General features: G+C 40.8%; 1 pseudogene; it reads right to left on the bottom strand.

Annotated features, from left to right (window-relative positions):
• Nucleotides 1-15,461: 15,461 nt before the first annotated feature.
• Nucleotides 15,462-16,865, bottom strand: LOC118540922 (nucleosome assembly protein 1-like 1 pseudogene; annotated as a pseudogene).
• Nucleotides 16,866-16,898: the final 33 nt, after the last annotated feature.

Genomic DNA, 16,898 nt, shown 5'->3' on the forward strand with positions numbered 1-16,898 from the left:
CAACATACTGATATTTCTTTCTTTTATATGTTATGCCTTTTAATTCTGCCCCTAAGTGTCCTATAAATACAGATGAAACCAAGAGCTCAAAGAAGTGAAATAACTTACAACTGGCTAGCAAATTGCTGATCTGTCAGCAAAAGTCCCTGACTTTTCTACAACCACCACCACTGCTTCCAGTCTCAGCCCTGCTCAGGGCCCAGGAGGGCTGTAGGCGATCTTCCTTGGGGTTGTGGAGATCCAGCATCAGGCCAGGTGTAGTGAGTACCATCCTCCTTCAGGACAGAGGTGCTTTTCCCCCAGCTGCTGAAGACTCAGAGCTGGGCGTCTCTCCTGGCATTGCCCTCTGCTGAAAGGGCTGCAACATTACCCAAAGGCACACTCCTCCCCAGGCACTAGCTCACCTCCAGTGACTGGTCCATGGCAGGAAGAAGATAGGCCTGGTCCCTGTCTCAATTCAGGACGTCTCTAAAGGGCCACCCCAGCTCCAGCCCTCCCCATGGAGTTGGCAGCACTCTCTTGCGACTTCACCGTGGTTCATCTTCTTCTCCTGCCCATAATGGACCTCGTGGTCCAGAGACCATAGCACTTTGCGTGCTAATATCCATCTCAGAAACCAACTGCACTGCTTGGCCAGCTCTGTGTGTGTGCTCTATTTCTAGCTCTGACCAGGATCCTCAGACCCTAGTTCTGATCATGGAGTTCTCAATTCTGAATTTTTTGTCATTTCTCATCTTCAACTGTGAATCTTCTTTCCACCCACCTGCTGGAGCCATGAATATTGCCTGCTCCTAGGCTCCTGGATTTAATATATGGTTCTCTCCAGATCTCTTGTTAAATTCACTTTCTCCAAAAAAGAATCGAGATTAGTGTGGTATGACTTGTTCTTAGCAAATCAACACTGGTTTTAGCTGTTTATCTCTTCCTTTTCTAAGTGATTACAGAACATCTGCTTGATCAACAGAGCTAGAATTGTCTTAAGCAGCATGTCTATGAGTTAAATTCACTTGGCTTTCAATATCTGCATTTTCTTTCTTTATGGGTCTGGTGTTCTCAGAATCCACCTCTGCCCCTTCTTGAAAATTAAGACATTCATTCAAGTTCTCCCTTGGTCTCTATATTGCTGTCCAAAATTCCTTGGATATTAGTAATTATAAATTTTAATTCATCTGGACCTGGAGATTTGAAAAATAAAAAACAATGAGGAATTGCCATGATTTGACCAACATATTTTAAGCATCAAGTCTTTTGAAGAAAGCTTATTTACACTTTTCCAGTTTTAGGATATATTTTTTTAAATTTTATTTTATTATGTTATGTTAGTCACCATATAATACATCATTAGTTTTTGATGTAGTGATCCACGATTCATTGTTTTCGTGTAACACTCAGTGCTCCATGCAGTACATGCCTTCCTTAATACCCATTACCTTTAAGATATTTCCTAATGAAGAAGACCAAATCTAAGTTAAAAGTGAGTGCTTTTGCTGTGCCATTAAATGTTTAGCTTTGTTATTAAATGTTTTTAATTTGTTACTTACCATTCTGTTAGGAAACTGTTCAGTATTCACATCATAGGTACCTGTCATGTGCTAAATCCTTTACAGATATGACATAATTCTGCCAATCCTTGGAGGTAGAAATTATGATCTCTATTACAAAATATATGAAATGGTCACATTTTGGGGACCTGGGTGGCTCAGTCAGTTAAGTGTCTGCCTTCGGCTCAGGTCATGATCCCGGGGTCCTAGGATTGAGCCCCGCACCAGGCTCCCTGCTGAGCGGGGAGGCTGCTTCTCCCTCTCCCTCTGCCTGCCCCTCCCCCTGCTTGTGCTCTCTCTCTCTCTCTCTCTGCCAGATAAGTAAATAAAACCTTAAAAAAAAAAGAATAAAAAACTAACGATGTAATGTATGGTGATTAACATAACATAATCAAAAAAAAAAGAAATGGTCACATTTCTATGGAGCAGGGAGCCCAACACTATTGGGGTAGGCAGGGAAAGGCAGAATTTGCTCTCTCTGCCTGGTTTTGTGCCACGACAAAGGTCTGCAACAGGGCCGGCACTTACACTGGTGGCTTTCCTGGTTCTGCCGCTGGCCGATCACGTGACTTCTCACCCTCCCTAATCATAGGAACTGATTTCTAATAATAAACCTCCTTATATACATCTGTATCTCTTATTGGTTCTGTTTCTCTGGAGAACCCTAATATATTGTTCTCATTTGCTTGTTTCAGCCTGGAATGCCAATCTAGAGTTTCATGTCATGCCGTTTTGGAACTTGTTCTCGGACATTTGCCATTTCTTCCATCTTTCATAATGACCTATTAAAACTTGAGATTACCAGAGAGGGCAATTTGCCTAGCTACAAGGGATGTGTACCTTCCATTTCTTCATCCTTTGGTCATCCGTTTTTGGCCTCTCCTTCCTCTTGAGTCATCTTCCTTTTGTAGAATCTCCAGATACAGAAATGTGGCTATTTTTATCTGAACTCAGAAGTGTCTGTGTTCAGAAATCCTTTGCTAGCTTTTAAGGTATCATGGCTTTTTACCTTTCCAACCAGTTCTATTGTTCACAATTGAGATAGAATAACAATTTTTCGTATTTTTCTCTCTACTGAATGTGGGATGTAATTAACTTCAAGGCAAGTCAAGATTTACAAACTGCATTTTGTTTGTTTCTTCTTGGTTCAGTGAGATCCTCAGCAGCAGTTTTCATATTTCGCTGACTCTTACCATTTTGGAAGGGAGTTGTGTTTCTTTGTTGTTGTTTTCCTCCTTTACTTGAATCTTCCTGCTTTCTAAAATCTCCTCTTTCATTCTCTATTACTTTTGAGCTCTTTTTTTTTTTTTTAATACTGCAAAGTGTACCTTTTTGTTTAAAAAAAAAATAGCCCTAAATGCACAGGGAAGTGAAAAATAAACCAGGAGCAAATTTTGATACCACATTTCCTTCAAGTTGTCAAAATGACATATTTGTATTCTACTTCATATTAGTTTTCTCCAGGTCTTTAGTGCTAAGAGCAAGTACTATTTCTTTTAAGAAACTTATCCGCTATTAGCATATCTCATACCAACTTTATCCTTCGAATAAATATTTTTGGTTGGTGGCATTAAATGAAAATGAAATGTACCCTCTTCCTCGGTGGTATTTTTGAGGCAAAACAAGATCCACCTTGATGAGTGTTTGAGTGACATTCCCGATTTACCAGGTCCCCTGGTATCCTAGAATCTAGAATGATGATTTGTCAGAGTATTTTTACTTTTTTTATTTTACAATTGATCTACAGTTCACTCTTTCTGATGTATAGTTCTGTGGGCTTTGAAGGCATCACTATGTACCCACCATCACAATCAAGATACAGAACTGTTGTGTCATCCACCCCCAAAATTTCTCCATGTGCCAATTTTTTAGTCAACCCTTCTCCAACTCCATCCCGTGATAGATGTTGCAGATACTATTCTGCTTTCCATCGCTAAAGATTTGCCTTTTCCAGAATGTCAAATCAATGGAATCATACACTAGATAGCATTTGGAGTTTGGCCTCTTTCACTTACCATAATACATTTGGGATTCATCCATGTCATTACATGTATTGCTAGTTGGTTCCCTTTTCTTGCTGAGCATTATTCCATGATATGGACATACCATAGTGTGTTTAATCATTCCCCAGCAGAGGGACATTGGGTTTTTTTCGGTTTCTGGCTATTGCAAATAAAGCTGCATATAAATATTTTTGTACAAGTCTTAGGTGAACATAGGTTCTCATTTCACTTAGATAAATACTTAGGAGTGAAATTGCTGTGTGTATTAGTTTCATAGGGTTTCTGTAACAAATTACCACAAACTCGGTGGCTTAAAACAAGGGAAATTGATTCTCTCACAATTCTAAAGGCCAGAAGTCCAAAATCAAGGTGTCGGCAAGGCCACACAAGGGAAGAATCCTTTCCTTGCCTCTTTTAGTTTTTTATGGTTGCCAGCTTCCTTGGCTTGTGGCCACGTGGCTCTGATCTTCATCTCTGTCTTCATATTGCCCTTGCCTCTGTCTTCTTTGCATGCTCATATTCCAACGTGTTGGCCTTTGACTGCAGGTGACAAAGAAACACATTTAGTCTGAGTGCACACAGCTCCCCTCTGAGGCTTACTGATGGAATTGAGAATGTATGGGGAAGCCAGGTGTCACTCCAGGCATATTTATATTTATGAGAGTTTCTTGAGTCATGCTACTTCCTTCCAGGTTCTCTCTCTCTCTTTTTAAAAAATATTTTACTTATTTATTTGACAGAGAGACACAGCGAGAGTAAGAACACAAGCAGGGGGAGTGGGAGAGGGAGAAGCAGGCTTCCCGCTGAGCAGGGAGCCCGATGCGGGGCTCTATCCCAGGACCCTGGGACCATGACCTGAGCTGAAGGCAGACACTTAACGACTGAGCCACCCAGGCTCCCAGCTCTCTCTCTCTTTTGGCTCTGTCAGGGTTCTTGGTTGCAAACAACAGAAACTAATTCTGGTTAACTCAAGCAGAAGAACCCTTTTTGTAAGGATGTTTGTTAGCTTGCGTGATCAATGGAAAGTCTACATTTTTGGGCTTCAAAGATGCACAGTCACCAATGGAACAAACTTATGACACCCTTGCTCTTGAGCTCCTGCTCTGTGTCCCAGGTTCCTTGTCTCTACCACCCATGTCAGGAATAATCTGTGCCTCATCACTTTTACATTATCTCTCAAGATTCAACTCTCTAGGCAGAAGCATCTAATTGGCTAAGTCAGGACATGCAACCATGCCTTAGTTGTGAGCGAGTTGAGAAGAAATTATAACTGTCCCTTCACATTAGCTACCCTACTGGGAGCATCCTATTCCTACAAATCTGGTTTTCTCCAAAGTAGGAAATGTGTTTAGCTTCTAGGTAGCCCAAACAAAACAAAAATCACAAATGTTTGCTACAAATACTACAGAGTTCCTGGGGCACCTGGGTGGCTCAGTGGATTAAGCGTCCAACTCTTGATTTCAGCTCATGATCTCATGGGTTGTGGGATTGAGCGCCATGTCAGTCTCCATGCAGGGCGTGGAGTCTGCTTGGGATTCTCTCTCTCCCCCTCCCTCTACCCCCACTTGTGCACTCTCTCTCTCTAAAAAACAACAACAACAACAAAACAAACTACAGATTTCCTTTAGTAATTTTTTTTTCCTAAGGTTCAGTAGGGATGACTGTATTTCTTCTACTTCTAGTCCCATAGAGGATGAATTTGTCTTACTTTTAACCTCTATTACTGCTTTGTTTGGAACTGAGGTGGAAACATAAAGCTTGACCTTACAGCATTATCTTGACCAGAACTTCTCACACTGCCCAGATATGTTAGCTAATGCCTATCATTTGGTGAGCCTTTGTTCCCTTGTTTACTGTATCAAAAATGTCATAACCAAAATTACTTTATAATTTTTAAAAACAAACAAAAAAAGCTGGCCAATAGTAAAGAAATTTTGGAAGCATACCCAGTTGGCATGTGGCTATATAATAGATTTGAAACCTTGCCCTCCTTCTCAGACCCTCTTGACTTCCTCCTCTTTCTTGATTCCTTGGTTGGCCCACTCCTTGCACCATGTTGGCCTTCCACTTTTGGACTTTGTTAACACTTTACACAGAAGAATATGATATTTGCCTTTCCGAGTGGCTGCCAATGGGCTGGATGATACTACCTGGGCACGTGAGGGAATTAGCTCCCCTTGTGGTGAGTACCAGTGAGGGGGAGCCAAGCGATGAGTGGAAGTTAGGCCTGTGCATTCCCTTCCTTTCTCTCTGCGGTGGACTACTCTGAGATGCAGTCCCTCTTTACAACCCTTCTGGAAGATGGTATGTGGTGAATAAACATACTGCAGAGCAACCTGCTGTTTTTTGTTGTCACTGAATGAAAAACAGCTCGAGCAGTCATGCTAACACATCCCATCATGCTGTGTCACAGTTCTGCCTGCCTTACCTCTCTTTTTACTTTACCATTGATGCCCTCGGCTTGCATTTCCTAAATAAAATATTAGCATCTTAATCCTTGCCCCCAGCTCTGCTTTCTAGAGGATCTGGGCTAAAAGCAAGACATGGATTTTAAGAAAACAACTCTTAGTGGACTTACTCTGTCCACAACTACTGAATGTGATGGGTGGAAGGCTCATTTCCATAACTGACCCATTCTGAAAATCTGGGGAAGAAGTAGGGAGTTTGTCTCTTACTCCTAACAGAGATTCTAAACAAATCCAATCTTCCAGAGCAGATAGTTTTGAAGTTATACATTTATAAATCTGAGCAGCAATGATTTATAAATCTATGCTTCTGGTACAAAAGTCAGAGGCATGGAGAAAGTTGGGGTTTTAGTAATATCATGCAGATCATGATATTATGAACTGGCTGGAATAGGGATAGGCAGTCCAGTGTGGGCACCAGCAGTAGGAAGTCCAAGAAGACTTGTGCTTTCCCAGTCCTCATCACATTGCCATTGGGAAACTGAAACACATTAGCAGACTTAGAAGAACTAACCAAAAATTGTCTTCTGTCCAATGATCATCTCGAGTCATCTCTCATCATTTGAGCAATAATTCTGCATTCTGTTAGTGATTTTATTATTCTAGCACTTCTTGATTTATTTTAAAAGTCTAACCTGAAGTATTGAATGAGGCATAACAAGCCTTTAGAGAAATCACTTAACTCATTTAACAACAACCTTTAACAACAGAATTTATAGGCATTCCTCATTGAAAATAAACATAGTGATTCAAAGGGACACATGCACCCCAATTTTTATAGCAGCAATGTCCACAGTAGCCAAACTATGGAACGAACCCAGATGTCCATTGACAGATGAAGGATAAAGAAGATGTGGTGTATATATACACACACACAATGGAATATTACTCAGCCATCACAAAAATTGAAATATTGCCATTTGCAACGATGTGGATGGAACTAGAGGGTATTATGCTAAGCAAAATAAGTCAGTCAGAGAAAGACAAATACCATATGATTTTACTCATATGTGGAATTTAAGAAACAAAACAGATGAACATAGGGGAAGGGAAGGAAAAATAAAGTAAGACAAAAATAGAGAGGGAGCCAAACCATAAGCAATGCTGAACTCTAGGAAACAAACTGAGGGTTGTTGGAGGGGAAGTGCGTGGGGGGATGAGGTAAGTGGGTGATGGGCATTAAGGAGGGCACTTGATGGAATGAGCACTGGGTGCTATATGCAACTGATGAATCACTAAATTCTACCTCTGAAACTAATAATACAGTATATGTTAACTGAATTGAATTTAAATAAATAATAAAAAAAAGAAAGAAAATAATCCATTCTGACAGAATGAAGACTACTGTCATTCTTCCCAATTTCCATTCCTCTAAACTCCTCTTGGGGGGCTCCTGGGGGCTCAGTTGGTTAAGCGTCTGCCTTTGGCCCAGGTCATGATCCCAGGTCCTAGGATCCAGTCCTGCATCGGGCTCATTGCTCAGAGGGGAGCCTGCTTCTCCCTCTGCCTGCCATTCCCCCTGCTTGTGTGCCCCCCTGCTCATGCATGTGCACGCTCTCTCTCTCATAAATAAATAAAATCTTTAAAAAAAAAAAAAACAACTCCTCTCGGACTTTCAACCACTTTCACATAAGTTAATTAAATATAGTGCTAGCTTTTCCTGCCCTTTCATTGTTTTCTTATTTCCATCTTAGCTGCCTAAGTAGGATATAAACCTCTTCAGGACTGTGACTCTCTTTTTCTACTTTCTTTGTGTCCTTCAGAGCATAGAGCAATGCTTGGGCACATAATAGATGCTTAACAACTACCTGTTGATTAAAAACTTATACAGTGAGTAAAGCAGCAATCAATCACTATAGAATTTGGAACCTCAATGTATGAGTTAGGATGGGTTTGTCTGCATGTGACAGAAAACCCCAAGTAACAGTGGCTTCAAAACATTGGAAGGTTATCTTTCTTTCACTTAAAGGAAATCTGTGCCCTGGACCTTTCCATCATTATCTCCTGCTGCCCCTGAGTTGGGTCATGGTCCATGACGTGGCTCAAGGTCTAGGCTCCTATTGTGGTCCAGACCACAGAAAGGAGGGTGGGCAGAAAACAGCTCTGCCCCCCTCCCTCTAAGGGAGTTCCTGGAATTCTTCACATAGTACTTTAGTTTACATCTCAACACCCAACACTTACTCAGACAACTACATCTTTTTTGGGGGTGGGGGGGTGGAGAGCAAAACAAAGTTTATTGAGCGACTGTGAAGTTTCTTGAGTGATAGTACGAAGCTCCCCAAGAGGGAGGGGACCCGAGAGGGTTGCCACCGGAGTTTCTAAGTCTAGGGGATTTTATGGGCTTGTTGGTGGGCTGTTTTAATCTGATTAACCCTCCATGTGCCTGTCATCCAATCAAGTTTTTGTCATCTGTCTATCACATGGGAAAGGGTGGAGGGCTCCTTCCAGAGTGGTGTAAAATCCTTTTAAGGGTGGTTTCCCCTTAGGGTGGGGGCCCCTTGTCCCTGCCTTCCTTTCTTCTTCTTCTTCTTTTTGTTTTTTTGTTTTTTATTTTATTTTTAAATATTTTGGGGAAGTGGCAATTATTCATTTATTTTTTTAAATTCAATTAATTAACATATAAAGTATTATTAGTTTCAGAGGTACAGGTCAGTGATTCATCAGTCTTATATAACACCCAGTGCTCATTACATCACTCCTTAATGTCCATCACTCAGGTACCCCATCCCCCCACCCTCCACCCCCCTCCCCTCCAGCAACCCTCAGTTTATTTCCTATGATTAAGAATCTCTTATGGGTTGTCTCCCTCTCTGATTTCATCTTGTTTTATTTTTTCTCTCTTCCCCTATGATCCTCTTTTTTGTTTCTCAAATTTCACATATGAGTGAGATCATATGATAATTGTCTTTCTCTGATTGACTTATTTCGCTTAGCATAATACCCTCTAGTTCCATCCACATTGTTGCAAATGGCAATATTTCATCTTTTTGATGGCTGAATAGTATTCCATTGTTTATATATACCATATCTTCTTTATCCATTTATCTGTCAATGGACATCTGGGCTCTTTCCACAGTTTGGCTATTGTGGACATTGCTGCTATAAATATTGGGGTGCAAGTGCCCCTTCGGAGCACTACATTTGTATCTTTGGGGTAAATACCTAGTAGTGCAATTGCTGGGTCGTAAGGTAGCTCTGCTTTCAACTTTTTGAGGAACCTCCAGACAACTACATCTAACCACAAGGGAGGCTGATGGCAAAGTGCCCAGCTACGAACTGAGGTTCCTATTCCTGAAAAAGAAGAAAGGACACCAGGAAAGAAAATTAGCACCCTTTGCTACAGTCACCTTGATGAAATCATGAGGTGGGAAAGCATCTCATTTGACTGTGGACTTGCAGCCTTGGTCTACTTCTCCTGGCAGATCCTCAGACTCAAGGAGGAGGGGGCCACAATTTGGAAACTATGAGGAAGGGAATCCCCAGAAATGAGAGGATTTATCGCTTTGGGGAAGGATATAAACTGAGGCACACAATCTCGTGCAACTCTGACCTGGTTTCAACTGAACAAATGGGGCGGGAATCAAGTCCGGTTCTCAATTCAGGACCCAGAGGTTTGGAGGTAGTCAATGCAAGTTATTAAGAAGCCATTGAGAGATATGGAGTGAGTGAAGAGGCTGCCATCAGGGGAGCTAGGGGAAAAAGAGGTAAAAAGCAGGCCCTGGAAAGGAGGCACTGCCTTGGGAGCTGGGGGCATTCAGCAGGAGGCCAAGCCAAGTTAGGCCATTTTCAAGAATCAGGAAATACACACACAGTAATAGATGATTTAGAGTCCAGCCCCACCTTTCTAGGATGGTTTTTAATCTTACAGTGGAGGTATCATGGCAAAATAGAGGTTTCTAGGGAAACTTTGTTTTTGGTTGGAACAACTTTTCCTGTTTATTATTTATTTTTTAAAGATTTTATTTATTTATTTGACAGAGAGGCACAGAGAGAGAGGGAACACAAGCAGGGGGAGTGAGAGAGGGAGAGGGAGAAGCAGGCTTCCCGCTAAGCAGGGAGCCTGATGCGGGGCTCGATCCCAGGACCCTGGGAACATGACCTGAGCCGAAGGCAGACGCTTAACGACTGAGCCACCCAGGTGCCCCAATTTTTCCTGTTTAAATCCTCTTTAATAGATTTCTAAAATACAAAAGTAAAGCATGTTCTTTGTAATGAGTGAATTTGTCCAAAGGCATAAAAGAAAATAAAAAGATCCCCCTCATGCCTCCCCCTCTGTGAGCCTCTGAGGTGTGTGTTGTCAGCCTTCTGGTGTGCAGTGAACACCTTCCTCTTCTTCCTCATGCATGCAAGACATATTCAAATGGATACGCACTAGATGGAAATGTACTCTGGGGTGTGTGTGTGTGTGTGGTGTGTGTGCGTGCTGTTTTTGCAAACATAAGATCTGATTATAAACACTGTCTTGCAACCTGCTTTAAAAGAAAAAAAACATATCTTGAACACCCCTCCAAATGAATAGATAAAGACCTAACTCATCCTTTCTAATAGATGCATAATACTCCACAACAAATACACCTTTACTTTGGTAAACCATCTTTTTCCTGGTGGATATTCAGGAACTCATTTGATAGTCATCTATCTATGTTAGAATATCTCATTTCTGTGAAAGACTTGCAGATAAACTCCAAGTACTAAATTAGTGTGGCTGGACCTGAGAAACATCAATATTCTTCACGTCTCCCTTCTTTGGGGGTCATAATGGGATCCAGTATTCCATGGAGGACCTGAGAAGAGAAATTCCCATCAAGCCTTCAAAGGGTAAGTATATTATATGACAGTGCATGACTATTTACAAATTTTGAACTGTAAGAACTTCACCAAAATGCCAAAGAGTACAAAAGAATTGCTGGAGTAAGCATCCACCTTCCCAGGGAACAAAGTATTAAGTTAATTAAGATGACAGTGGTGTGTTTTGGGTCTGCATGGAACCCTTTGTGTCAGTCAAGAGGAGAAAAATCATCTAAAAGTGATACCTCCAGGATAGAGATTAAGCAGTTGCATGAAAAATTGCCAATCCTATAATCTGTAACTAACTAAGCAGACATGACAAGGGCTGTCATGGCGCCAGGCTCTTTGTCCCAGCTCCCCCACAGCTCAGTCTGCGTCAGGCTCCCCTAATGAGACTCATCTGTAACTGTCTCCCTTCAGTTCAGTCTCCCTTCAGCATTACCCAGCATCACCCAGCAGCTAGCCCTTCCTTGTCGTGCCAGTCCCCCTTCCTAGGCCTGGGAAATCTCTCGTAACCTGACAAGGCTCGGAAGGCTTCATTTTAAACATTGTAAATAAGAGAGGATCCCAATTTAATAATAGCAGCCAACAGCTGCTGAACACTCATCACGAGCCAGGGGCTGTTCAAAGCACTTTAGGTGTCTTCTAAAAATCCTTTACAACCTTGTAAAGTAGGCAAATAGGGGGACAGTGTCGGTATAACATGAAAGCATCATGGTTCATATGTGGTACCCCCCTTTGCTAATATTTTAAGTTGATCAAAGGCAAGCTTTTTCATGAGTTAACAAAAAAACCTGAGCAATGTACAAAAAAACTTAAAAGGGCCAAAATTCTGCAGAAGTGCTTTCTTCAGTGCACGTGACTGCTCTAGTGGATTCAAGAAGCACCATTCTTTCCACAAAGTTAAGAGATCTGGGGGCGGGGGGCAGCAGGTGCTGAGGAAGAAGCTGTGAGTGTTCTGTAGGAGGTTGTTTTTTTTTTTTTTTTCCCATTGATGCTGAAGGTTGCTCCCATATCCGTATTATTTTAATTTTGATGTAACAGGTGTCTATTAGAAGCAAGTGCCTTCAGAGACTTACCTCTTGAAAGTGCAAGCCTTGGCTGTGGGCTGCAAAACCTGATTCTTGGTTGGCCTGTGGTTCCAGATGCCACTGCCCGGAGCTGGGTCCCCACTTGCCAACCAGTTGCCAAAGTATGTTTATAAAGCAGAATGTACCCACTTGTTGTAAGGTCTGTGCCTTTCAAATAGCTGAAAATGCTAGGATCCCCTTCAAAACCAGTCAAACATATCTTCACAGTGAAGGACTCTAACCAAGATGTGGAATTTGTCGTCATCAAAAATGATTTTCTTCAAAAAATTGTACAGTAACCCAAGTCATATGTCTAACATATGAAAAGTGAAAGAAAACTAAATTTATTCGTATTCAATTGGTAACTTAAAAAATTGAAATATTCTATTAAAACTAAAGGACAAAATTCATGAAAATAGAAGAATATAGGAAAGCCACATTGAGGTGGTAGGATGAGGTGCCTTTGAATTTAAAGTCCTGCATTGTTGACCAGGTTCGCAAGTAGAGTCTTGCTCCTTGCCCTTTCTCCCTCCTTTCATCTATTGATTGTAGCCATACAGGGTTTCTTCTTTTATAGTTTCTTTGCACCTTGCCCCCACTTTTCCTCTGCTTAGCTGCACATTTCCCTCAACTCCTCTTGCTTTCCTTGGCTAACTCTTGTTCAGCTAGAACGTCATACCCACTTTGGTCTTCTCTGACCCCGCAACGTTGGCTGCCATAGATTTCCTTTCTATTTCATTTGTCACATTTGTAGTTTCTTAGCACATATTATCTGCCAGAAGCATTATAGCATTGTGGTTAAGACTTGGGTTCTAGAGACATCCAAACTGGGTTTGAATGTTACCTCTTCCACTTCTTAGCTACAATAGTTTGGGCAACTCACATGACTTCTTTGAGAAGAACAAACAAACAGAAAACAAAACTAAACAAAAAAACAAGATGTACCTCCCTTGGACACTGGATACATGTCATATATTATTGTCAGCAATGGTTTGCCTCATTAACTGTTGTGTCCTTGTTTCCTTCCAGAATACTTGCCGTGTTATACATAATCACTGAATACATGAGCAAAGTGTATGAAAAGATTAAAACATTTTCTTGTGATAACATCGTTTGACTTCATATAAAAAGGTGGTTTAATTTATTTATAAAAATGCACCAACGTATTTAAATCCCAAGCAACAAGTTATACTAGCTAGGAAATTAGAACCTGTTCAAAAATGTTTTTCTCTATTGACAAATGGAAAGAATTTGATCCCCTAAAGATCAGCTTTCGGGACAACACCAAGCCTAGAATGTAGACATAACAAAGAAATCCCCCTGTAAAATGTATTGTATTGAGTTTTCTGCAAATCGAATCTAGGAATTGTTCATTTTTATTGATTGGCACTGCCAGCCTGAGATGCTACAATGAGGTATCTTTTAAGTGTTCCGTGATATAATTAAATGGATTTTGTGAAATCTGTGTGGAGCAACTTTGGGAAATGAACAGTTGTATTTCATGTGTGTTTAAGACTGAAAAAGACTAATTGGCCTTACATTTAGGCAAGCATGGTATTGATTAGGTTTCTTGAGACTCAGGGCGATAAAGCACTATACTAGGCTAGACAGGGACATTGTGAATCCAGAGAATGTTTTTGTTTTTAAAGCACTAAAAAGATAATTACATAAAGGACATAGTCCATCCATTTTCTCCTGGAAAAACTTTATTTTTCCTCATTTACCCAAGTCCCATTATTTGAGCATGTATTCTCTCATTTCCCATTCCTACTCACTAACACTGAAGACGTTAGTTTTTACAAAAAAGGTGGGTTACAGGATTTTTCATGCACTTCACATTGCATGCCTGCTACCACTTCAATACCCTTAGTTGCCCATTTTAACCAACAAAAAGAGCCTCTTTTCAGATCTATATCTTCTGCTTACAACATCATTCATGTGTCTTTGCTACTGCTGTCTACCGACCTCCAGATGTAATTTACAATTTCCTCTCCCCTAACCTTCCCCCATGGTGACCCTTGGTCCCCTACCTGATTAATGAATCATCTAACATTCTAAGTTGCAGCTGGCCTTGACCCTGGAGGTCCACCATTCACCCTGAAACAGCCATTCCTGTTTCTTCCTTGCCGAAGAGCCCCACTTTGGTTTGAGTGGCCACACTTCCCCACAAGACACCCACAGAGTTGCTGAATAGTCCAATCCTTTCCCCTTGCCAGAGATGTGTTTGGGGTTCGCATGTGACCCAGCTTGGGTCAAAGACCCAGGAGGGTAACTATAGTGGGGTCTTCTAAGAAATCTTTTCCTCACTGATTAAAAGTGAGAAGCACGAGAAGAGATAGCTTCTTGTCTCTGTTGCCCATTGCTACGTCTGGAACATAACACGGGAGCCACGGCCATTCTTGCAACCACAGGGCAGCTAAACTAGGCTAAGGATGGCAGAGTAAAAAATGTCAAGAGACAAAAACAAATCTGAAATGCTAGATTAGCTAAGCCTGGGGCCATTCTGCCTCCTGGTGAAAGAAAAAAATCTTCCTTGTTGTAAACCAGTTGAACTGGAAATTTCCTTCTTCATTGTGGTATCTTTTACCCTGATATTTCCTCATCATTAGATTTAGGCTACGCATTTTTGGCAGGAGCACTGCTGAAATGAAGTGCTGTTGTGTTCTTCCTGGTGAAGCTGTCAGGAGGCCCAGAGGGTCCACTACCTCTAATACTGGTGAAGTGAACTTGATCACTTGGTTAAGGTGCCTGGTTTCTCCACTCTAAAAGTCACTGTTTTCCTTCTACAATTAATAGAAGGGAGGTACCTTGATACTCTAAGTTTCCTGTTCTCCATCATATTTTCACCCACCAGTATTAGCATCCATTGATGCCTAAATCATTTATTACTGTTATGGTTGCCAAATAGCATATCCTATGATTTTTTTTTAAGTTTTTAAACTAAAATTGTGGGAAACATATATAAAACATGCCATTTGAACCTTTCTTGAGTGTATAATTCACATTGTTGGGCAACCATCACCCCTACCCATTTCTATAACTTCTTAGACATCTCAAACTGAAACTCTGTACCCATTAAACTCCGCGCCCCCCCCAGCCCCTGGTGACCACTGCTTTACTTTCTGTCTCTATGAATTTCACTGCATAGGTACTGCATATAAGTGAAATCATTCAATATTCTTTTGTGTCTGGTTTATTTCATTTCACATAATGTCTTCAAGTTTTATTCATGTTGTAGCATGTATTAGAACTTCATTCCTTTTACAGACTGTGTAACATTCCTCTGTGTGTATATACACTGCATTTTGTTTATCCATTCACCCAGCCATGGACATTTGGGTTGTTTCATTCTTTTGGCTATTACGAGATGCTGCTATGAACACTGATGTACAAATACCTATTCAAGTTCTGCTTTCACTACTTTTGGGTATACCTAGAAGTGTAATTCGTGGATTATATACATGATATTATGTTTACTTTTTTGAGGAGCTACGATAATTTTTTCTAGGTGCCTGTACCATTTTACTTTCCTCCCAGCAACGCCCAAAGGTTCCAATTTCTCTATATCCTTGCCAATAATTATTTTTTTAAAATTATATTTGACATTTTTATTTTAGGCTGCAAAAACAAAAAAAAGCAAACAAACAATAACAACAAAGAAACTTGAAATAGGCTTGTCAAATGATGTAAAATCATCCTTTCCAGGGGAGCAGAAGGTAAACCATCCTGCTTCACTGCTGCTTGCACTCTGCTGGGTTTTGATCCTTCTTTGAGTCATAGTCTGGATCATTTTCCTCATCTCTTTCTTCTTCCCCTTCCTCATCTGCTTCTTCACCTTCTTCATCATAATCATCATCATCATCTTCGATAGTTTCTCCACTAAAGTATAACACTGATCTTGGGATTATACGCTCACGTAAAAAGTGACCAATTTCAAAGTCTGCAGCAAGGATAGCTTCAGCAGCATCATCCAGATCTCCACTCTCAGGAACTTCAGGAGGGGCAAAAAAATTAAAGAAAGAGTCACTGGAAACTGTTTTGGTCACAGTACAAACTGTCCCACATCCCTTGTGTTTCTGCTTCTTCTTAATGGTTTTCAAAGTGACATTCTTTCCTTTTTTCCAATCTATCTGGCACCCTGTACAACCCATAATTTCTGGTCCATTGAAAGAAAAGGGATCAGAATCATCTGGTTCTGACCTCATCCTATATGTCTTTGTCAACCCATCATTTGTGAAATATTCATTGGGTTCAAAGTGAAATTCTAAGACAAAACTCATGGGCTGGCCAACATCTGAGAACTTCACTTTAATATCTTTCAAGTGCTTCAAAATAGGTTCATCATGTTCCTGAACCATATCAATGAGCAAGTCAACGTTCTTAAAACAGTCAACCGGAATTCAGGAATTCCCTTGGGGTCTTCTTTTTCTTCATCCTTTTTCTCATCTTCAATCTTGGCTTTTTCTTTCAGCTCCTCCAAAATTTCATCCTCCTCATCTGGTTTCCATTCACATTCTTCTTCCGTAGGTTCATAAATTGCATTAATGATCTCAAATCGCTTATCAAATAGAGGCTGATAGAGAACAGCATATTTTCTTTCAAGATCATGAACTTCCTCATAGAATTTGGCTTCTATCTGTGCACATTTAACTTGAAGATTTTTGAGAGCATTCACTCATCTTTTAACTACCCTAGGCAAGCTTTCAGTGTATCCTGTTGGTGTTTCTACCAGACCATCAAGTCTTTCTTGAAGGGCTGCAAAAATCTGAGGATTTTGCATCATCTGAACAGTCAGCTGACGTGCTTTGATTTTTGTTTCTTCACCAGTTTCTTCTTCTTCTACTTCTTCAACATCTTCCAAATCTTGATCAAGTTCAGACTGTTCTTTGTTGTCAACGTCTGCCATGTTGTAAGAACTCCAAATATCGGTGGCTAGCACGGGGAGCCAGGCGGTCGGAGCTGTGCAGGCAGTGACTCAGGACGGCGGTGTGAGGAGCAGGAGGCCTAATTATTTATGTTTTTAAAAAGATT

Source organism: Halichoerus grypus, unplaced genomic scaffold (assembly GCF_964656455.1).
Source record: "Halichoerus grypus unplaced genomic scaffold, mHalGry1.hap1.1 HAP1_SCAFFOLD_170, whole genome shotgun sequence".
NCBI lineage: Eukaryota > Metazoa > Chordata > Mammalia > Carnivora > Phocidae > Halichoerus > Halichoerus grypus.